Source organism: Oncorhynchus gorbuscha, linkage group LG06, assembly GCF_021184085.1.
Source record: "Oncorhynchus gorbuscha isolate QuinsamMale2020 ecotype Even-year linkage group LG06, OgorEven_v1.0, whole genome shotgun sequence".
Taxonomy (NCBI): domain Eukaryota; kingdom Metazoa; phylum Chordata; class Actinopteri; order Salmoniformes; family Salmonidae; genus Oncorhynchus; species Oncorhynchus gorbuscha.
In genome coordinates, this window is record NC_060178.1 from 7,437,706 (window position 1) to 7,446,951 (window position 9,246).

Sequence of the window (9,246 nt, forward strand, 5' to 3'; positions counted from 1 at the left end):
GATGTTGTCTTTTCACCCTGTAGTTTCAACCTGAACCCTACTGGCTGAACGTTGTCTTTTCACCCTGTAGTTTCAACTTGAACCCTACTGGCTGGATGTTGTCTTTTCACCCTGTAGTTTCAACCTGAACCCTACTGGCTGAACGTTGTCTTTTCACACTGTAGTTTCTACCTGAACCCTACTGGCTGGACGTTGTCAGGCAGACAGGCAGACAGAGCGAGAGAAAGAGAGACAAGCAGACAGCCAGAGATCAAATCGAATTGTATTTGTCACATGCCACCGAATACAAGAGGTGAGGACTTTACCGTGAAATACTTACGGGCCCTTTCCAACAATGCAGAGTTAAAAATATTTTAAAAATACAATATTTCAATCAAAAATACAGCAATAATAACAATAGAATAACAATAACGAGGCTACATACAAGGAGTACCGGCACCAAGTCAATGTGCAGGGGTACTACAGACAGACAGACAGACAGACAGACAGACAGACAGACAGACAGACAGACAGACAGACAGACAGACAGACAGACAGACAGACAGACAGACAGACAGACAGACAGACAGACCTGTTGTTGCACTCCCCGGTGAATGAACGGTAGACAGACAGACAGACAGACAGACAGACAGACAGACAGACAGACAGACAGACAGACAGACAGACAGACAGACAGACAGACAGACAGACAGACAGACAGACAGACAGACAGACAGACAGACAGACAGACAGACAGACAGACAGACAGACAGACAGACAGACAGACAGACAGACAGACAGACAGACAGACAGACAGACAGACAGACAGACAGACAGACAGACAGACAGACAGACAGACAGACAGACAGACAGACCTGTTGTTGCACTCCCCGGTGAATGAACGGTAGACAGACAGACAGACAGACAGACAGACAGACAGACAGACAGACAGACAGACAGACAGACAGACAGACAGACAGACAGACAGACAGACAGACAGACAGACAGACAGACAGACAGACAGACAGACAGACCTGTTGTTGCACTCCCCGGTGAATGAACGGTAGCGTTCAGACATACAGCCAGTCTTACAGAGGGGTCTCTGCATCTCAGAGGAACAGCCTGTAGCCTGCAGTAGAACCTGCATGTCCTCCTCACTCAGCGGGTCTGTTGGGGGGGAGACGGAGGGAGAGACGGAGGACAGAAAGTCTTAATGAGCGTTCACACTACACAAGCGGCCTCTCCTAGCCAAACTAGCCTCTCCCTCATTTTTGAATTTGACCTTTATTTAACTAGGCAAGTCAGTTAAGAACAAATTCTTATTTTCAATTACGGCCTAGGAACAGTGGGTTAACTGCCTGTTCAGGGGCAGAACGACAGATTTGTGCCTTGTCAGCTCGGACATTCGAACTTGCAACCTTTCGGTTACTAGTCCAACAGCTCTAACCACTAGGCTACTCTGCCGCCCCAACCCACCCTCATGTGCTACGTATCAACAGCCATTGACAGCCAATCCGGTAGGGTTTGGAAGCTATGGCGAGCTTCGATTGGTCCCTCGCTTTGCGTTATTGCAGAGGATTTTCATAAAGTTCAGCTTTCCCCAACTTTAGTCCCGCCCTGTACAGCTCCTTCGCCCAATGCCATCGATCGCATCGCTCAACGGTTCCCCCGCCCACTCCACTTCTCTGGCTTTACTTCCATTGAAAGTGAATGGCTTCCGATGTTTCACTGCGCCATGCCGTTGTATAGAGAACCTTCATGTCCTCCTCACTGAACAGGTCTGTTGGGGAACAGCTTTTAGCCTGCAGGAGAACCTTCATGTCCTCCTCACTCAACAGGTCTGTTGGGGAACAGCTTTTAGCCTGCAGGAGAACCTTCATGTCCTCCTCACTCAACAGGTCTGTTGGGGAAGAGCTTTTAGCCTGCAGGAGAACCTTCATGTCCTCCTCACTCAACAGATCTGTTGGGGAACAGCTTTTAGCCTGCAGGAGAACCTTCATGTCCTCCTCACTCAACAGGTCTGTTGGGGAACAGCTTTTAGCCTGCAGGAGAACCTTCATGTCCTCCTCACTCAACAGGTCTGTTGGGGAACAGCTTTTAGCCTGCAGGAGAACCTTCATGTCCTCCTCACTCAACAGGTCTGTTGGGGAACAGCTTCTAGCCTGCAGGAGAACCTTCATGTCCTCCTCACTCAACAGGTCTGTTGGGGAACAGCTTTTAGCCTGCAGGAGAACCTTCATGTCCTCCTCACTCAACAGGTCTGTTGGGGAAGAGCTTTTAGCCTGCAGGAGAACCTTCATGTCCTCCCTCACTCAACAGGTCTGTTGGGGAACAGCTTTAGCCTGCAGGAGAACCTTCATGTCCTCCTCACTCAACAGGTCTGTTGGGGAACAGCTTTTAGCCTGCAGGAGAACCTTCATGTCCTCCTCACTCAACAGGTCTGTTGGGGAACAGCTTTTAGCCTGCAGGAGAACCTTCATGTCCTCCTCACTCAACAGGTCTGTTGGGGAACAGCTTTTAGCCTGCAGGAGAACCTTCATGTCCTCCTCACTCAACAGGTCTGTTGGGGAACAGCTTCTAGCCTGCAGGAGAACCTTCATGTCCTCCTCACTCAACAGGTCTGTTGGGGGACAGCTTTTAGCCTGCGGAGGGTACCAGGTAGACTGAACTGGGTCATGTGTTAGAGTTAGACAGTACAAGGTTGACTGGACTGGGTCATGGGTTAGGTTAGACAGTACCAAGTAGACTGGACTGGGCCATGGATTAGACAGTACCAGGTAGACTGGACTGGGCCATGGTTAGGGTTAGACAGTACCAGGTAGACTGGACTGGGCCATGGGTTAGACAGTACCAGGTAGACTGGACTGGGCCATGGTTAGGATTAGACAGTACCAGGTAGACTGGACTGGGCCATGGGTTAGACAGTACCAGGTAGACTGGACTGGGCCATGGTTAGGATTAGACAGTACCAGGTAGACTGGACTGGGCCATGGTTAGGATTAGGCAGTACCAGGCAGACTGGACTGGGCCATGGTTAGGGTTAGACAGTACCAGGTAGACTGGACTGGGCCATGGTTAGGGTTAGACAGTACCAGGTAGACTGGACTGGATTAGGGTTAGACAGTTCCAGGTAGACTGGACTGGGTCATGGTTAGGGTTAGACAGTACCAGGTAGACTGGACTGGGTTAGGATTAGACAGTACCAGGTAGACTGGGTTAGGATTAGACAGTACCAGGTATTAGACTGGGTTAGGGTTAGACAGTACCAGGTAGACTGGACTGGGCCATGGTTAGGTTAGACAGTACCAGGTAGACTGGACTGAGGCCATGGTTAGGATTAGACAGTACCAGGTAGACTGGACTGATTAGGATGAGACAGTACCAGGTAGACTGGACTGGGCCATGGTTAGGGTTAGACAGTACCAGGTAGACTGGACTGGGCCATGGTTAGGTTAGACAGTACCAGGTAGACTGGACTGGATTAGATTAGACAGTACCAGGTAGACTGGACTGGAGCCATGGTTAGGGTTAGACAGTACCAGGTAAGACTGGACTGGATTAGGATTAGACAGTACCAGGTAGACTGGACTGGGTTAGGGTTAGACAGTACCAGGTAGACTGGACTGGGCCATGGTTAGGTTAGACAGTACCAGGTAGACTGGACTGGAGCCATGGATTAGACAGTACCAGGTAGACTGGGTTAGATTAGACAGTACCAGATAGACTGGACTGGGTCATGGATTAGACAGTACCAGGTAGACTGGACTGGATTAGGTTAGACAGTACCAGGTAGACTGGACTGGGTTAGGGTTAGACAGTACCAGGTAGACTGGACTGGGTTAGGGTTAGACAGTACCAGGTAGACTGGACTGGGTTAGGGTTAGACAGTACCAGGTAGACTGGGTTAGGATTAGACAGTACCAGGTAGACTGGGTTAGGATTAGACAGTACCAGGTAGACTGGACTGTATTAGGATTAGACAGTACCAGGTAGACTGGACTGGGCCATGATTAGGGGTTAGACAGTACCAGGTAAGACTGGACTGGGTTAGGGTTAGGTAGTACCAGGTAGACTGGACTGGGTCATGGGTTAGACAGTACCAGGTAGACTGGACTGGGCATGGTACTGGTGTAGACATCTCCTGATCAGTTCCACTGTATTGTCCAGCAGCTCAGCTGCGCTGATGTGCCTCCTGGTCTGGGTCCGATCTGCTTGAACTGAGCCAGGAGGTCGCTGGGTCTCAGAGCACCCTCCGACAGAGATGTCTTCACCCTGGAAGGACAGAGGACAGTTCCCATATTATCAGACAGACAGGCAGATGAACAGACAGATGGACAGACAGATGGACAGACAGGCAGACAGATGAACAGACAGGCAGGCAGATGAACAGACAGGCAGATGAACAGACAGACAGGCAGATGAACAGACAGATGGACAGATGAACAGACAGACAGGCAGGCAGATGAACAGACAGACAGGCAGGCAGATGAACAGACAGGCAGGCAGATGAACAGACAGGCAGGCAGATGGACAGACAGGCAGATGGACAGACAGGCAGACAGATAGACAGACAGGCAGGCAGGCAGGCAGATGAACAGACAGGCAGGCAGATGAACAGACAGACAGGCAGATGAACAGACAGACAGGCAGATGAACAGACAGACAGGCAGATGAACAGACAGACAGGCAGATGAACAGACAGACAGGCAGATGAACAGATAGACAGGCAGGCAGATGAACAGACAGGCAGACCCTAATTGGTAAATAGCATTTATTTTTTCATAAACATCAACATGGCTTTTCACAAATAATCTGAGCAATTTACTGACGACAGTCTTCTTCTATTGGCTCACCTCTCCTTGGTGTGGGCGTAAGCAGCATTAGTACGTTCTAAAGCCCTTTTCAGAGCCTCCTCTACCAACGTAGAGGGCAGATAGGGAACCCCTGGAAATGATACAATACAATGAATAACCCAATGGAACTATTTATGCCTTGGAATGAGTCAAGGAGTATAGTAGCCCTTTATAAACAGTTTAGTTTATTACTCACCCAGAGCGTTGCGTAACAGGCAAGCGGCTGCACTCAACGTGTGCCGGGGTTCGTTCCAATACTCTAACAATGCTAGCAATAGGTACTCAAAGTGCTGCACCACCTGGTGGCGCGCATGTGTAATTACCTTAATAACCACAACGCCACACTTAAAGTATAGTGAGTGCATATACATTTTAAGATACAAAATGTTCCAGAAAACTCTCTTTAACCAGGTTTCCACCCAACCTTTTTTATGCGCGCAAAGTACCCATTTGGAGTCACGCATCGACATGTGTGGCCCCCAGCTGTGTGGTCATCCCACTATAACTGGTCCTCGTCGGGAAAGCACACGGTCTATTAGGCTACAGAATAAATACATGATGATGAACTTCTCAACAGGCCATTTAACACACAGAACAGTGTACCTGAGTCATTGTGAGCTAGCTCGGCTGGTGAAGCTGGGTGAGGTAGACAGCAGAGCAGAGTTAGAGACAGAACAAGTCATCTGGGAGAACCACATTTTACACTCTGTCATGAGATCAACAACAAGATCAACATAGAGGTAGTATATTTTCAGATCAACATAGAGGTAGTATATTTTCAGATCAACATAGAGGTAGTATATTTTCAGATCAACATAGAGGTAGTATATTTTCAGATCAACTAGAGGTAGTATATTTTCAGATCAACAGAACCACAGTTTTTACACTAGAGGTAGTATATTTTCAGATCAGGTGAGATCAACATAGAGGTAGTATATTTTCAGATCAACATAGAGGTAGTATATTTTCAGATCAACATAGAGGTAGTATATTTTCAGATCAACATAGAGTAGTATATTTTCAGATCAACATTTTCAGATCAACATATCAACATAGAGGTAGTACACTTTCAGATCAACTTTCAGATCAACATGTAGGTACACTTTCAGATCAACATAGAGGTAGTACACTTTCAGGTCCATTTATTTTGCCTTAACATTTCGGAATGGAAAGAAGGTAAAGAAGGTAAATCAGGTAGAAGGTGACATCCAGCCATATTTTTTTTTTAAATCATCCTTACCATGAGTGGCATGTCCATCTATCTGTTAGTGCAGGTCTCCAAAAGAAGCAGGTCTGAATCAGGCATCAACCAGTGTTCATTTGAATGTGCTGGCGTTTGAAACGGCTGGGTCATTTAGTACCATACAGACCATAATAACCTAAACACATTGTTTAGGAGGCCCAAATTCATCATATGTTCTTTTAAAGGGCGCTGCTAAGCATCGTGAGTTGTAATCAACAGGTGTGTGTGTGTGTGTGTGTGTGGCATGTCTTCCTTAAACAGGTGAAGATTCATTTATACCCTGGCAGCACAGTCAACAGGGGTGTGTGAGTGTGTGTATATACACGTGTGTGTGTGTGTATATGCGAGTGTGAGTGTGTGTATATGCGCATGTGTGTGTGTGTGTGTGGTCATTAGGAATGTCCAGAATCCACTTATCAGTGTGTCTGGTGACAACTCCTCAACATCAAAGACCTCTCTGTCCGGGTCTTGTTGACCAGAACCATTTGAGCTCTTATTGCAATGCGAGAGGGGATAGATTCTTCTCAGCGTTCAACCATTTTGTCTACTGAGTCAATAGCAATAAATTCATCTACAGTATGTTTACATTGGATTCATTTTACAATCCATAAAATGGAGTTTCTTTATGTCATAAAGAACATTACGGAGCATTTTGTTAAAGATGCCTGTATTTAAAAACATCCTCTTAAAAAAAAGAAGTTTCCTCAAGCACCAGTATTTGGATTATAATCTCTAGATTAAACAGACCCCAGATCTGTCAGATGAGGAAGGCACAACTCCAGGGACACGTTCATTAGAGGAAGGCACAACTCCAGGGACACGTTCATTAGAGGAAGGCACAACTCCAGGGACACGTTCATTAGAGGAAGGCACAACTCCAGGGACACGTTCATTAGAGGAAGGCACAACTCCAGGGACACGTTCATTAGAGGAAGGCACAACTCCAGGGACACGTTCATTAGAGGAAGGTACAACTCCAGGGAGGAAGGCACAACTCCAGGGACACGTTTCATTAGAGGAAGGCACAACTCCAGGGACACGTTCATTAGAGGAAGGCACAACTCCAGGGACACGTTCATTAGAGGAAGGCACAACTCCAGGGACACGTTCATTAGAGGAAGGCACAACCCAGGGACACGTTCATTAGAGGAAGGCACAACTGGCCAGGGACACGTTCATTAGAGGAAGGCACAACTCCAGGGACACGTTCATTAGAGGAAGGCACAACTCCAGGGACACGTTCATTAGAGGAAGGCATAACTCCAGGGACACGTTCATTAGAGGAAGGCACAACTCCAGGGACACGTTCATTAGAGGAAGGCACAACTCCAGGGACACGTTCATTAGAGGAAGGCACAACTCCAGGGACACGTTCATTAGAGGAAGGCACAACGTGTTCCAGGGCACAACCCAGGACACGTTCATTAGAGGAAGGCACAACCCAGGGACACGTTCATTAGGAAGGAAGGCACAACTCCAGGGACATGTTCATTAGAGGAAGGCACAACTCCAGGGACACGTTCATTAGAGGAAGGCACAACTCCAGGGACACGTTCATTAGAGGAAGGCACAACTCCAGGGACACGCTCATTAGAGGAAGGCACAACTCCAGGGACACGTTCATTAGAGGAAGGCACAACCCAGGGACACGTTCATTAGAGGAAGGCACAACTCCAGGGACACGTGTTTATTAGAGGAAGGCACAACCCAGGGACACGTTCATTAGAGGAAGGCACAACCCAGGGACACGTTCATTAGAGGAAGGCACAACTCCAGGGACACGTTCATTAGAGGAAGGCACAACTCCAGGGACACGTTCATTAGAGGAAGGCACTCCAGGGACACGTTCAGGGACACGTTCATTAGAGGAAGGCACAACTCCAGGGACACGTTCATTAGAGGAAGGCACAACTCCAGGGACATTGAAGGCACAACTGTTTATAACCCAGGGACACGAGAGGAAGGCACAACTCCAGGGACAACAGGTTCATTAGAGGAAGGCACAACTCCAGGGACACGTGTTTATTAGAGGAAGGCACAACTCCAGGGACATGTTCATTAGGAGGCACAACTCAGGGACATGTTCATTAGAGAAGGCACAACTCAGGGACATGTTCATTAGAGGAAGGCACAACTCAGGGACATGTTCATTAGAGGAAGGCACAACTCCAGGGACACGTTCATTAGAGGAAGGCACAACTCCAGGGACATGTTTATTAGAGGAAGGCACAACTCAGGGATATGTTCATTAGAGGAAGGCACAACTCCAGGGACATGTTCATTAGGAAGGCACAACTCCAGGGACATGTTCATTAGAGGAAGGCAAACAACTCCAGGCAAACAACCTGCGTGTTCATTAGAGAGGAAGGCACAACTCCAGGGACATGTTCATTAGAGGAAGGCACAACTCCAGGACATGTTCATTAGAGGAAGGCACAACTCCAGAGACATGTTCATTAGAGGAAGGCACAACCAGGGACATGTTCATTGAGGAAGGCACAACTCCAGGACATGTTCATTAGAGGAAGGCACAACTCAGGGACATGTTCATTGCAACAACCAAGAGAGCACAACTCAGGGACATGTTCATTAGAGGAAGGCACAACTCCAGGGACACGTGTTCATTGAGGAAGGCACAACTCCAGGGACATGTTCATTAGAGGGAAGGCACAACTCCAGGAAACGTGTTCATTTAGAGGAAGGCACAACTCCAGGGACACGTGTTCATTGAAGCACAACCCAGGGACATGTTCATTAGAGGAGGCACAACTCCAGGGACATGTTCATTAGAGGAAGGCACAACTCAGGGACACGTTCATTAGAGGAAGGCACAACTCCAGGGACATGTTCATTAGAGGAAGGCACAACTCCAGGGACATGTTCATTAGAGGAAGGCACAACTCAGGGACACGTGTTCATTAGAGGAAGGCACAACTCAGAGACATGTTCATTAGAGAAGGCACAACTCCAGAGATAGCGTGTTCATTAGAGGAAGGCACAACTCAGAGATACGTGTTCATTAGAGGAAGGCACAACTCAGAGACATTCATTAGAGGAAGAGCACAACTCCAGGGACGTGTTCATTAGAGGAAGGCACAACTCCAGAGACATGTTCATTAGAGGAAGGCACAACTCCAGAGACACTGTTCATTAGAGGAAGGCACAACTCCA

At 47.9% G+C, this 9,246-nt stretch overlaps 1 protein-coding gene and 1 long non-coding RNA gene across 2 annotated transcripts in view; both read right to left on the bottom strand.

Annotated features, from left to right (window-relative positions):
* The window catches only part of LOC124037472 (anoctamin-9), a 190,882-nt gene that overhangs the window by 72,579 nt on the left and 109,057 nt on the right, over positions 1–9,246 (bottom strand). The gene's annotated exons all lie outside the window — the stretch shown is intronic.
* On the bottom strand, positions 4,184–5,089 carry LOC124037474. The gene is made up of 3 exons (XR_006839198.1): positions 5,029–5,089; positions 4,833–4,923; positions 4,184–4,251 (listed from the first exon to the last, which is right to left on the bottom strand). It is a non-coding gene; the product is annotated as an uncharacterized LOC124037474 (long non-coding RNA).